Source organism: Coturnix japonica, chromosome 1 (genome assembly GCF_054131305.1).
Source record: "Coturnix japonica strain WE chromosome 1, WE-NBRP24, whole genome shotgun sequence".
Taxonomy (NCBI): Eukaryota; Metazoa; Chordata; class Aves; order Galliformes; family Phasianidae; genus Coturnix; species Coturnix japonica.
This window is the reverse complement of record NC_140663.1, coordinates 69,654,147-69,668,116: the sequence shown is the minus strand read 5'-3', so window position 1 is coordinate 69,668,116 and position 13,970 is coordinate 69,654,147. Positions and strand designations below refer to the sequence as shown.

The window sequence follows — 13,970 nt, the reverse complement described above, 5'->3', positions numbered from 1 at the left end:
GATTAGGTGCATTTTGTGTAAACAGACACCAAACCAGATTATTTTTTGCAGTTACAGAATTTTACCTTGGGTAGAGCATGAGTCATCATTACCCTTTGGAAAAGTAAAGACTGGAGGAGGGAAAACCCCTAAATATCTGATGATGCTGTTTGTTTCCCAAATGGGAAAAACTTGAGTTGAGGATTTGATTTGACAGCCCTAGAGATTTCCTTCATTTTGTGAGGAGACACATCTTGAGATTCTTTTACATGAGAAGGCCGAGTACCACACAGAGGCATAGTATCATAGAATCTTCTGAATAGGAAGGGACCTTTCAGGCTCATCTGGTCCAACTCCCCTGCAATAAGCAGGGACATCTATAGCTAGGTCAGGTCACTCAGGGTCCCATTCAGTCTGACCTTGAACTTCTCCAAGGACAGGGCTTCCACCACATCTCTTTTCCAATGCCTCAACACCCCTATTGTAGAAAACTTTCTCCTAATCCTCAAATGAAATCTCTTTCAGTTTGAAACTACCTCCCCTTGTCCTATGACAGTAGAACCTGCAAAAGAGTCTGTTCCCTTCATTCTTACAGCCCCCCTTTAGGTATTGAAAGATCATTATCAGGTCTCCCTGGATCCTTTCCTTCTTGAGCCTGAACAGCTCCAGTTCTCTTAGCCTGTCCTTGTAGGAGAGATGTCCCATCCCTTGGATCATTTCTGTGGGCTTCCCCTCGTTACAACCCAACAGGTCCACATCTCTCTTGTACCAGGGACTCCACATTTGGATGCAGTATTCCAGGTGAGGCCTCACCAGCACAGTGTAGAGGGGCAGGATCACTTCCCCCAACCTGCTGGTCACAATTCTTTTGATGCAGTCTAGGATATGGTTGGTTTTCTGGGCTGCAAGTGCACACTGCTGGCTCATGCCCAGGTTCCCATCCACCAGTACTCCCATGGCTTTTTCAGCATCCTTACATCCCCTAGCTTGTACTAATAGCAGGCTTTGTCATGACCCAGCTGCAAGACCTTGCACTTGTATCTATTGAACTTCATCAGGTTTGCCTGGGCCCATTGCTGGAGTGTGGTATTCTGTCCCTTGGGTGTGTTGACTGCACCCCAGAGCATCATCTGCAAACCTGCTGGATGTGCATTTGATCCCGCTGCTGATGTCACTGATGAAGACATTAAAGAGTACTAGTCTTGGTAATGACACCTGAGGGATACCACTCATCACTGATCTCCATCTGGACACCGAGTCATCGACCACCACTCTCTAGGTATGATCTCACTACCTGCTCCTTGTCCACTGAACAGCTCACCCATCAAATCTGTATCTTTCCAATGTGGAGAGAAGGATGTTATAGGAGCTCATGTCAAAGGCCTTATCTTATATCCAGATAGATGACACCAGAGGCTCCTTCCTTGTCCACTGATGCAGTTATACAATCATAAAAAGCCACCATGACGTTTCAAATGTTGTAGAGAGTGAACCGGCAACTGCATCAGTCAATTCCCTCAGGACTCTGGGATGCAACTCATCAGGACCCACAGATTTTCAGGTTCCACAAGTGGTCATGAACCTGATTTTCACTTACAGTAGGATGGACAATGCTTTCCCAGACCCCACCTTCCAAATAATCCGCTTGAGGACTGTAGAGCAGTTGCTCATGAAGACTGAGGCAAAAAAAAATGTTGCTGAATACCTCAGTCTCAGTTTTAAACTAATCTGAATAGCACACAGTCTCTAATCATTTTGAAGGTCTCTTCTCCCAGCACTAGGGGTGTCTAATTCCTTCTACTGACCAAAATGCTGCGTAGCAACAAACTTCAAGTACCACTTCCATCTCTTAAACTGTCATCTGTGCAATAAAAATTGCACACAGCCACAACATAGCACTGTGGAAAGGGAACAGGAGAGAATAAGGATAGTAAAAGGTAAAATATTTTCAAGCAATTAAATGAACAAGGAAGATTCAGCTGTAAAGGGAACTCAAAGGTCTATATGAGTGGCATGGACAAGATGAATAAGCAACAGTTGTGCATCATTTCTCATGATAGCAAGAACTGCAAGCCAAACAGTGTTGTCAGGCAGCAGTTCAAAAATAAACAAGAAGAGGTGCGCTGTTTGTTCCCCCCCCCCCCCACATAACATACAGCTTAACTGGATTTGTTGATGACAACAGCCTACTTATATTCTAAAAACAAACACATTTCATGGATAAAAGCATCCATCAACAGCTATTAAACTCCGAGCTACGATCTCTAATGCAGAAAGTACCTGTGATGCAGTTGGCCTGGAGCTGGGAGAGTATATATCTGGGAGAGCGTATATCTGGAAGTAACTGCAGGCTGCTTACAGGCAAATACAAACTATCAAAGACTCAAGAACAGAAAGTCAGGAAAAAAAGATGTCACCAGTTGAAACTTAGAACCCACTCTCCGCTGTGTCTTACTGAAGAGTTAAACCATCTTTGAAACTTGTCATACTGCAGCATTCAATGAAACCACAACTAAGGGTCAGAGCACACAGGAGAAATTTTCAAATGGACTTTCACATTCAATGCCTGAAACGGGACAGAGTTCCTGTATTAATGTGCATTTATCATTACATATAAAACTACTGTCTATTTAACTCAATTCTGCATAACCTTGCACAGGGTATACAGCAGATAAAAACTTCAGCAGATTGAAGTGATCAGTCTGCACACTACTGAGTTGTTAGCTCCTGAAGAATAAGGTCTTCAGAAAAAAAAAAAAAAAAAAAGAAAGAATTGTGCTTGTGCTTAAATTGCTTCAGCAGCAGATCCCGTTTGTTATCATAAGGAGACTGGAATTAGAATCTTCCCATTGTCTCGACTCACAATCTAAATCTCAGCACAAATACTTCTTACTTTTGTCTTGCTGATTACCCGTGTGCTTTGAGAGTTCTGCTTTCTATTGCATTTTCATTTATTTGTTGATTGTGAGACTCTATCACCTCTAGCTTACAAAACCATGTTCTTAGACATTATTCCAGCCTTCTAATGGGGTAGATCCACAGCTATTTATACCATTGCATTTTCAGAGATCCTTCACTGTCCTGATAGAACAAAGCACCTCAGCAATATTGAAGTAACTTACGAGTTTAAAACACTGACAAGTTTAGTCTCACTGCAAGGTCTGGATCCCTTTCACAGGTACAGAAAGGTCCAAGTCTCTACCATCCCACTGAATTTCAGTTACATCCATCATCACTCAATACTTCAAAATCCAGTCTCTGAATTTGCTGTATCATTACATTTATTACCAGTAACAAGCTGTGCAACAGATGGCTTACTTCTTTGGTTCTGCTTTGCTACTAATAGCTAGGTAATTTAATTCAAGGAGCTTCCTCTTCCAGACCCACTAGCCTCTCCCAAAAGGAGCAAAATCTTTGTACTGATAGGTTGTATTCAGCATAGATACACAAATTACATGTGAGACAATGCCACCGTATGACCCAGTTGGTATCTATAAAATTATTCTTTTCTATATATTTCATAGTAAGAACACTTTATTTGGACTTGCGTAACAAAGTGATTCTATAGCAAGTATTACTATTATGGGTATAAAATTCAAATTATAAACTTTCTTAAGGACCATGACTCAGCTTGGTTTCCAAGAAAATGCTATGCACAGTTTACTTCCTTAAAACAAACTCTTATCTTTCTACCATGATAATCTTTCATACAAAACATCTGTTTAACTGCTGTTTACCTATAACTGCGCACCATGACATCAGTATGCTACAGAACACAGTCTTGATTTTGATAATTTATTAAGAAAAAAAAAAAAAAGAAACATCCCATATATCTCTCCACTATATGCCTAAACTCATCTAAAGAGAGAGACATGATTGAGAAGGCAGAAGGAAGAAAGGAAGAGAATACTCAGCTTGGAATGTTAAGTAATAACACTACAGCTTCATCTGCATTATTTAAATATTATACATGGCTTTTAATTGCTTGTTGTAGGTAAATATAACTATTATGCAAAAAGCTGCAAAAACAATGCTTGCTTTGAAAGACTCATTACCAAAACAGACAACACTATAAACACAGCCTGATTAAGAAAGGTGTTGAATGCACTGAGACTATTGCTCCTCTCATCTTTCCTTAAAAAAAGCACCTAGCACCAAGAGTCTTCACTAAGGCTTACTGTGAGACAGGTGCAGTACAGAGCACATCTGAAAAGCATGTGTGTATTTTTAGAGCTCTTACTTGATGTTTTGAGGCTGGACTATAAATACCAGCGATTAGATTGTACTACTGGCTTAAATTTCACATTTCGAGAAGAACAAAAGGCAAGAAAAACAATCTATTAAATGTTTTAAACTATTGTTAATATGTTTATTCCATATTTCAGCTCCACCACCACAGGAAGTTTAGGAAGCTGTTACTTACGTTCAATAAGTAAAGCAATAAATTTTGTTCCTACCAGTAATCAGTCATCTGGATTTGTGTTCAAGCTACTATTAATCTTCCACTGTAGCCTGAAGTCAGAAGATGCAGGGAGAAGCTAGGTGGAGTTGGAAAAAGTTATTATAACTGTTTCAAAATCTGGATGAAATTTGCCATAAGCAGTAAATTTGTTCCACCCCTTGTATTATCACTGATTAAAACAATTATAAAAGTACAAAGTGAACATATATTATGCAGATTCATTTAAGTGAAAGCTATGCACATACACCTATATAAGTATGCACTGATACATTAATTTCTCTTGAATATAATAGATTCTGGGGAAAAGATGAAACAAAGCTTCAGACTCTGGCCCTAGGGCTTAAGACACTGAAGTTGGATAAAAACTTTCCCTGCTATGAATATGTCATTATGAGAGAGGATAGAGTCTAAGAAAGACAGTTAATGGACTGAACAGTTCTCTGCAGAGAATGACTCCAAAACATGAGATGCTAGCGATAAAAGAGTAGAAAGGAAAAGATGTATTATTAATGTCAGTACCCTTCTTCACAAATATCACGTTGTTATATTTAGATTATTGGCCAGTAGTCCATTCTCATTCCTGCAGAGGGGACTCAGAAGGGGTTTGGCTTTGCTTTCACAGTAGCATCCCTCACACCTGGGGCCTGATTCTGTTTCCATTCAAATAAATAGGAATTTGTCCACAGTCATATAAAATTAGGGTCTGTGTCTTGAAAATAGTTATTTCAAATTAAAAATAAAAGTTTGAGCCTTGTTTAGTAATTCGTCACCTGTGCTCTTCTATTCTGAATGGGGAGGAGAGGGAGAAAAAAAAAAGTTTTTTTTTTCTTTCATCCAATATGAGCTTTTAATTTTTAAATGCAGTTCTATTTATGAGGCTCCAAAAAGTAAATACCAGCAATGTATGATGTGGGCCAGTTTCTTACATAAAGTATACACCTCTACAGTCAACAGATTAGTGGCAGAGTGCATAAAGAGTCTTTAAAAAATAAAATAAAATGAAATAAATAAATAAATAAATAAATAAAGAATAGGAATGGGAAATAACTAAGAGTGACTGAATCTGATCTTTGCAGCACAGGTTCAGACAACATATGATTTGTACACTTCGCCACTTTTCTAGCAAAAGAACAACTTGAGAGCTGTTGCAAATCACATATTAGAAGTAGAACAGCACTGAGCTTAAAGGATCCTTTCCATTGCCACAAGTCCTGAAAAGAGCACGGGTCACCACGTGATCGAATAAGTACTGCACTGGCTAATGCCCCAATGCCCCTGCCCTTGTTGCATAGCTACTGAGTTACTTCACATGGGAATTCACAGATTTGCCCAAACACAGAAGAGAGCCTGCAATGCAAAGCAATAATTAACAGTCTCTGACTTGTGTATATAGAATCTCCTTGCATAGTTGGCTTCAGCGGATTGTTTATTCTCTGGCTAGAATCCAGCTTTCTAAATCCCTGCCAATAGTATTTCTAAGCATGAAAATTCAGCAGCGTCTTAATCAGGGAAATACTGCTGTGTCACCATATTTTACAACAGGATTGCAATGAATTACTCAATCTCCACATAATCAAAAAATGATAACAAGAATGATAATACTGAACTTACTTTAGAACCATTGTTCCAATATGGAGAAGAGCCCAGACCTAGTTCTCTCATGACTTTTCAGTTCTGGCCCAACACGTCAATGCTCAACACTTCCACTAAGCCATAGTTGCAACTAGTGCTTTACTTTTGTCAGAGCTCCTATACAACTGAAAGCGGAATTTAACACTTGATACAATGGAAAATATTGTACTTAGAGGAATGCGCCTTCACATTTTTCATGACACAGCAATAAAGTATATCCTGTAAAGATATAATTATTCAGTTTCCCATCAGTTTGGATAGTTTAAGTTTTCCATGAAGTCTCATGGTGTGGGCTAATACTATTTCTGCCTTTAGATTTATGCTGTCTTTTACAGCTTTAAAGAAGTATATCAGTCAGTCAGTTTTGTATTCAGTTCCTGTATTTGGGGATGTTTTGTGTGAATGCCTTTCATTGTATCTATTTTGGTAGCTTTCCATCCAAACTACATACCACTGTAAGGCTGAAAAGATGAGGCAGAAAGAAAGAAAAACTTATCCATAACCACGTAGTGAAAAGACAGTATTTAGGATATCATTGTTTAAAGAAAAATTATGTTTTCCACTCAAGATAAAGCATCTAAAAAGAATACAATCTCCCTTGGAACAGTTTACCTCTGCAGAACTTTGCCTATGTTTTTGAATATTCAAGATGAACAGTCTGGGAAGTGACATAATGGGAAAGTGACATAATTTTAAAGTGTAAGCATTGATGGTCAGATGTTGACACTTAGAACCAGGTGGGGCAAGAATACAAAAGAAAAATCTCACAAATTCTCACCACAAAGAGCAAACCAGTGCAAGATGAGAGATTACCAGATGAAACATGTTTAACAAAGAAAGAGATGTTCAAATTACCACAGGCTGAAAATCGTATGGAAAAGTCAGTCCTGGCATCTTCATATCAGAATGCTACACAAACAAACGTGCAGAGTACATGACCCAGGCAACTAACTCCTTCTACTTTGATAGCTTTGTACAGAGCAGCAGCCCTCTAGCAGCAAAATTAGTGGAATACAGAGACTCTGAAAAGCAGTCGTGGAGCTACAGAGTTCTGCAAAACACATTTTTTGAATTGTCTTCCTCCCATGAGTTATAGGCACTTCAGCTCCCCCCAGCCTGTAACTGAACAAGTTTCTCTGTTAAGTGAACCATAGGAATGGCAGCAAGGCAATCACCAAGGGTAAGATTAAGAGAAGTAAGGAAAAAAAAAAAGAACAGAAAAAGAAAAAAGAAAAAAAAACCAAAACCAACAAAAACTAATACCCAAGCAGGGGAGGAGGATGATTGTTTAGGAATATGCCTAAAGTATCACAACTTCAGACAACAGCATGCAGTCCAGCGTTTTTCTTGGTATCTTCCAAACGTCTCCTCCATCAGTGCTGAGCCTTCTCCTTCTCCGGGTAAACAGAAATCCCTCTGTCTTTTCTCTTTGAGAGAGTGAATCCTTTGTGTAATGCCACTGAGTCAAACTTCACTGCTACTAGATTGCATCAGGAATGGAATTCTAATGGACTGAATAGTGCCCATTAGAATAAGTGAGAGGTTTTTTTTTATCAGTAACATGATCAAGACTCAATTGTTTCTCAGCACAGGCTGAGAGTTGGCAATCCTCCACAGTCCTTCCAGGAATGCCCTGAGGTTTGTTGTTTGCAATGCTTGGTCTGCAAGCATATTACTGTCGAGGGGTCTGAAGCATAAAACAATGCTCACTGTTATGCTCGATGTTATAGTCTGGTTCTTTATTAGGAAGTTTCTTTCTAGCTACTGAAGTATGTTTAGGAACACAACTTGTTCCTATGGAAATTAGTGAGAATTTTGCCCTGGACTCCAAATATAACAGGAACAGACTCCCTGTCTGCAACATCAGACATCCCAGCATAAAGTGACAAAATCGTGTGGGCCTGCTAAGCTTCACCGTTGTGAAAAGGTCAGCCTACAAATCAAGAGACTCAAAGGGAGAAGCATGAATGCCGATGCTGGGGCTGCTGTGCACACAGACATAAGGTCTCTCCCTGCTTAACTCCAGAGAACACAGAAAGTCAGCACCTTAGCTTCCACCCTGCACTGCCTGGTAGATCCATCCGCTGTTGTGCTCAGAGCCTATTGCCTGCAAGCAAAGAAATCAAGCACACCAACCCTACCATAAAAGCATTGAGGTACTACTGTCATCTGAAGATAGGCATTCAGATGCAGCATCAGCAAGTTGTGATGTTACCTGAAGTACTCAGGTGCCATATGCCTTTCTGAATTCTTAAGTCCATATAAGCTTCCATGTATTTTCTTCCTTCATGTAGGAGTGCATATTACATCCAGTGGGTCTTTGTGATAAGGAAGATTTGCCTTTCTCTTCAGACTTCCTATAGTTTATACTGCAATGACATACAAATTGATCACTGACTGAGCCCTACAGCCACTGAACTCCATTGTCTAAGCAATAAAATTTGGAGGTAACAAATTTAAGCTGATGTATCCTTTCACCTGTCTATTTCGTAAGTAGGAAATAGACCCAGGTCCAAAATTTCCCAAGTCACTAGTGAATTTATGAGGGTCAGCTTGCAGATTTGCAACATCAAGTGTTTTAGAGACCTATCCTTTCCTCTGCCAGGCATATTTAAAACAAAAAATCCTTTGGGTTGTTTCATATTTTTGCCTTAAAATTCTAGTCACTTTGAAATCATTCTACAGAACTCATTAAAAACAAGGCAAGTAAATGAAACGATGGAAAAGAGCTTTTCTAGATCTTCATATGTAAAAGCCCCCATCTTTAAAAAGAATACAAAATGGAAGAGATTTACTTCACCTTCCAATAATATGCAAAAATGTGTTCCTCACCTTATTTTACTTTATTTTTTTCAACTAAATTCTGACAAAAGAAGTCAATCTATCATCTACAGCAGAAATGGGATTAGTTTAAAAAAATAAATAAATCAGTTTTCATCTGTAAATTTTTTCTAGAAAAGGACCTCAGCCTAAAAGCCCAGTTTGTCTGAAATCTCCAATATCCATTATGAGAATAACGTTGAAAAGTAAGACCAAACCAGAAAGTTGTAGTTGGATTTACCCCAAGTATATCATATTTTGAAGTATAAACATTCTTACAGTAGTTTAATCGAGAGCATAATTAAGCTCCCAGCTGGAATAATACAGCGACAGCTCTCATACCTTCCTAATGCCATTACTTACTGCTGTTATATGAAGCTGTGTGCTTTATAAGCTTGAAAAGGATACTTGGAAACTCATCTGCCTTTCTCCCACCTACAAACACAGGAAAAAGAGAAAGAATAAATAAATAATGTGGATTCTACTTCATTTCTTTAGCACTCAGTTCTTCTGTTGATGAGCCTTCTGCCACCACCATTCAAATCTTTAATTTATGACTGCATTGTTTTTACCTCCAGAAGTCTAGTACATTCGCCCCAACAGCAAACATACACATACAAGAAAAGCAGGAATGAGACACTAGTCAAATTCTAAATCTGTGAACTTTTCCTCCAGAAGTTTTAGCAAAAGGAACAGAAGGGTACAAGAAACAGAAACAATCCCTCCATTATACCTTCACGCTGATCTGTAACAATCTTACTGCCTCTCAGATAGCAACTAGTTTTCATGCAAACAGCTCGGTGACTGATAGAGAAAAAAATATTGCCTATCATTTCTCATTATCTCACTGCTGTAACATTTTGCTGCTCCAGAGATTTGTCTGGGCACCATATCTGCACAGAACAAGATCTTACACTGAAGTACCTACACTCCAAACAAACAAGACCAAAGATAAAGTAAAGGGACGATGAATAGAGAAAAGATGAAATAGGGGGATAAAGCAATTTGCCCAAAGCAGATCAGTTACAGAGAAAGTAGCTCAACCATCTCCTGTATTTACTTCTTTCCCAAACCTCCTGAAGGACTTCCAACACCAAACAATGCTAAGTTTACCTTCTACATGCCAGTAAAGTTGAAGCAACATACAGCTTGTGCAACACGTAGCTTGGAAATGAACACTTCTAGAAGCACTTTAGTTTATATATTATAAACAAAAATACAACCAGTACACTGTAACCAAGTTATGTTGGTATAGTAAAACACAGAACTCATATGATCATCTATACATATGGGTTTAGTCTTCATACCTATTTGCTTTTCCCCCCCTTTGCTTCTTCAAACAGAACACCTTTAGCAGTAGCAGCTCATACAATTAGACAACTCCAGAGAATAGGATTCTCAAAAGCAACTACAGAAATCATACAGACTTTATAGAAAGTATCTTTCTTTCCACTCTGTTATCAGTCTTAAGAAATACATATTTATCTACCCTCTCATAGCAACCAGGGGCTGAGAACTGAAATGGAATACCTGTTGGTCTTACTACTACAAGTAATAGAAGACTGATCTTTACAGAGGGAACAAAGCACAGAATAAAACCTGGCTCACTTTTTATCTACCTGCATTAACTATGCAGCACTAAGTAGTAAAAATTTAATAGTTCAATATAGAAGCATTATTCAATGACAACTAAAGGAGATGAGATACTCAGACGTCATTTCTTTTTTTTTTTCTTTATGCAGGTTTGTCATTAAGTTTCTTCACTAGGGCTGGTAACGGTCAGAAGGTTCTCAGTTCCCAAGTGATGCTTTCAGACATACGTTTCACTTCCAAGCTGCTAAGAAGACAGGGTCACAGGCTTGATTCTTTAGAATATTTAAGTAAATGCTTGAAGCAGTTTTTCTGCTGATATTAGAGAACACTAATGCACTTGAAACGAGGCATTTTAGCACTTTGCTGAACAGAGCTTGGGATAGGCTCTTCCTCAGGGTATAAAGGAGATACGTATTTTAGAACAGATATGGTTTATTCACTTGAAAGGAGCATTTCAACAAAGAAATGTACACTTCCTACTGAAGTTCCCCTGCTATCCTAACATACTACTGCTATCATCTTAAATGCTTATTGCCGAACATCAGTCAGGCACTATTTAGGTTTAGAAACGTATATCCTAAAACATTTTACACACTCCCTCTCAATGCTTCTATGAAGAACGCTACATATCAAAATGTTTCTTGGAAAACTATGAAAATTGGTTGAACCATTTCAGGCGTTTAACTTGACATACAGTTAAAAGCATGTGCTCATTCTCACTCTCAAAACAAAACACCCAAGAAAGAAAAAAGCTTTTCAGTCCCTCTTTCATTGCAATTCTAAGACAAGTGACCAATACCATCATTCAATTCTACAGAATTTTCTTTCTCTGCTATTTTATCTCCTTGCTAGATATATACTCTTTGTCATAGTTGATATTCCTACACATTTAAAACTGCCAGAGAGTTCCATTTTTACCTGAACCCGACAGAGTTAACACATAAGAAGGCAGTCACTGGTTGTTCATGTAAATGGGATTAGAATTATTGATTTCAGCTATATAATAACAGGACAGAGCATCTTGAAGAGGTAGGGCGACTACCCTATATTAAATAAAGACTGGAATTAAGAAAGAAAAAAAGAGGGGAAGATTTGCACCTAGGTCATAACAGAAAAGGAACGCAAAGGATACATTTACTACTCATAACAAAACGATATGTTCAAATATAACACTACTTCACCTCAGAAGAACCGTTTGCCTGATTAGCTGAGAGCACCACAGGTACCAGTGGGCAGTGTTTTCTCCTATTAAGATCCCAGATGTTACAGGGAAGTTAAGGTCTTGTCAAGGTCACACAACAAGAAGGTGACAAAGTTACTGTCATGATTTTGTAACGTTGTAAGTAAGTCAAGAAGCCGATCCCCACTTCTGTGCTGCAGCAATAAACTACAGAGATCCCAGCACAGAGCAGCTCGGATTTGGATGGGGGAGGAGAGAGGGGGAAATCCGAGCTCATCAACGACACACAAAGACAACGAACATCGCACTTCCCCCAGTACTCGCGTCTTGAAGAACCGGAGCAAGCGATGATTCAAACTATGTTTTAGTCTGAGCTTCACGGTTAGAGAAGTAAAACAAGCACTAAGAGACCTAACACAACTCACACTACTGCTCAGTCCCGGCCACGCATCGTTTAAGGAAGGCACCGCAGCCCAGAACGCTGAACTGGGGCAGCGGATCGCTCCGGCTTTATTGCTTGTTTTTCTCCTCGGCGGCAAAACACGACAGTGGCACGAATCCATCTCACGAACAGGAAAGAAACCAAGGCGGGCAAACCAATAACCCCGAAGCCTCAGAGGGGTCCCGTTGTCATGGAAACGAGTCACCACTAATGAACCTTCTAAGACGCAAGCGGTTAATACCTGAGTCCCGCAGATCAATATTGATTCACAAGCCCGGTGCACACACAACAATCTCGCTGCCAGCAGCCCGGCTCGTGGCCAAACCAACCAGCCGCCCCCAGCCGCACAAAGTTTCCGGAGCGCGGCAGGTAGCGCTCGGGAACCCACGGGTAAAGCACAACCCCTACACAGCGAAAACACCCCCAACGTGCGGTCCCGCTCACCTGGCACCCAGTGGCTCTCGGGGCACTTTTTCCGACGGTCGCACAGGAAAGCCTCGGGGGCAGCCCGCAGCCGGCGCTGAGCCGCTGCCGAGGCGGCACGTCAGAGTCCGAGCCGAGGGACGAGGCGCTTCGGAACCTCCACCTCCCTCCCCATCGCCCGGCTCCGCGTCCCCGCCCGCGTCCCCACCTCCGCGTTCTCCCGCTGCCCTCCCTCGCCCCGCCCCAACCAGCCGCTCTCCCTCCACCTGGGCCGGCTCTTTACACGCGCGGTCCCTGTATGCGACGGGTGGAACGTCGGAGCGCCAGCTCCGCCTCTCCCCGCACCGGCTGCGATCGTCCCGCCCGCAAACTTCCCCCGACCAGCTGGGAAGGACGGCCGGGCCAGGTGCAGCTCCCCACGACTGGGAACGGGAGGTGCGGGGCTCCGAGGCTGGACGGCGCCTCAGCTTTGCGGGGCGGGCACCGCACGGCCCCTTCCTAACGATAGCACAGGGGCGGCTTGAGGAGGACACAGCAGCCGGGCGCTGCTCGCTAACGGGGTGACTCCGGGAGACCGAGAGCGACCCCGGCTCCACGCGGTCTATAGAGCCGCGCTGCTGCTGTAGCAGAGCCTACCTCCGTAAGACAAAGCAACTCCGAGAGAGGACGCCGCTTTACGGGCTCACTTTGCTAAAAATGGCAAAGCTTCCCTCCGCCCGCCCGCCCGCCCGCCCTCCTCTTGTGTCGCAGCCGCCCGGCCCAACAGGAGCCGCGATCGAGGAGGAAACGGCCCTATAAAGCCACTGTCTCGGGAATGGTCCCTCGTACGGATTCGGTGTATAATAAAAGCTCTCTTTTCATTTACACTTTAATGCGTAAACCGTGCAGAGCGGGGAGCTCCGCTGACGCGGTTGCGGGAGCGATGACTCATGCCCACCACATGTACGTTATTTACTGTTTGGGGATGAAGCTATGTTAAATGAGGTGGCCGCATAACACAGTCTTCAGGCTCTAACTGCTTCCCTACAGGCAGGATCTCTCTCCCTGACATGTGTTGATTGATACCCCCGGGTGAAGGTAAGCTTTGGATATCTGAGCAAGTGAAGTGCACTTTTTTGCACAGGTGTTGCACATAGAAAGGAGCAGCTGCAGATGTACCTCTGAAATCAGACAGCAATATAAGCTCTCACTCTCTTCACATCCCCAAGCTCAGCCAGTTGTTTGAATCTGTAAGCTGAATGATTCCAAACAGAAATCAAAGTCCCCTGTCATCTTGTGCCAGCTTTTTGCTGGAGGATCCCTCGTTACGCAGCCACATGAAACTAGGCTATACTGTCCCAGTGGGACTAATTCTTCTACAGACACCAGATAAAACTCCTTATGACTAGGTGGGTGCTGCTGTTCTTTCATAAAATAATTACAGAGCACAGGAATGGTAG

At 41.5% G+C, this 13,970-nt stretch overlaps 1 protein-coding gene across 12 annotated transcripts in view; it reads right to left on the bottom strand.

The window, feature by feature from the left end:
* Positions 1–13,280, bottom strand: part of SHISAL1 (shisa like 1) — a 72,862-nt gene extending 59,582 nt beyond the window's left edge. For 4 of the 12 annotated variants that reach the window (XM_015870108.3, XM_015870070.3, XM_085544063.1 and 1 more), the window contains exons 1-2: positions 12,553–12,761; positions 9,257–9,328 (exon numbers count right to left, since the gene is read on the bottom strand). The gene's annotated coding sequence lies outside the window, so the exon portion shown is untranslated. Of the gene's footprint in view, positions 1–9,256; positions 9,329–12,091; positions 12,239–12,552; positions 12,868–13,167 lie in introns of those variants that run through there. The other 8 variants (XM_085544080.1, XM_085544156.1, XM_085544100.1 and 5 more) reach the window with 8 other exon arrangements.
* Between the last annotated feature and the right edge of the window lie 690 nt (positions 13,281–13,970).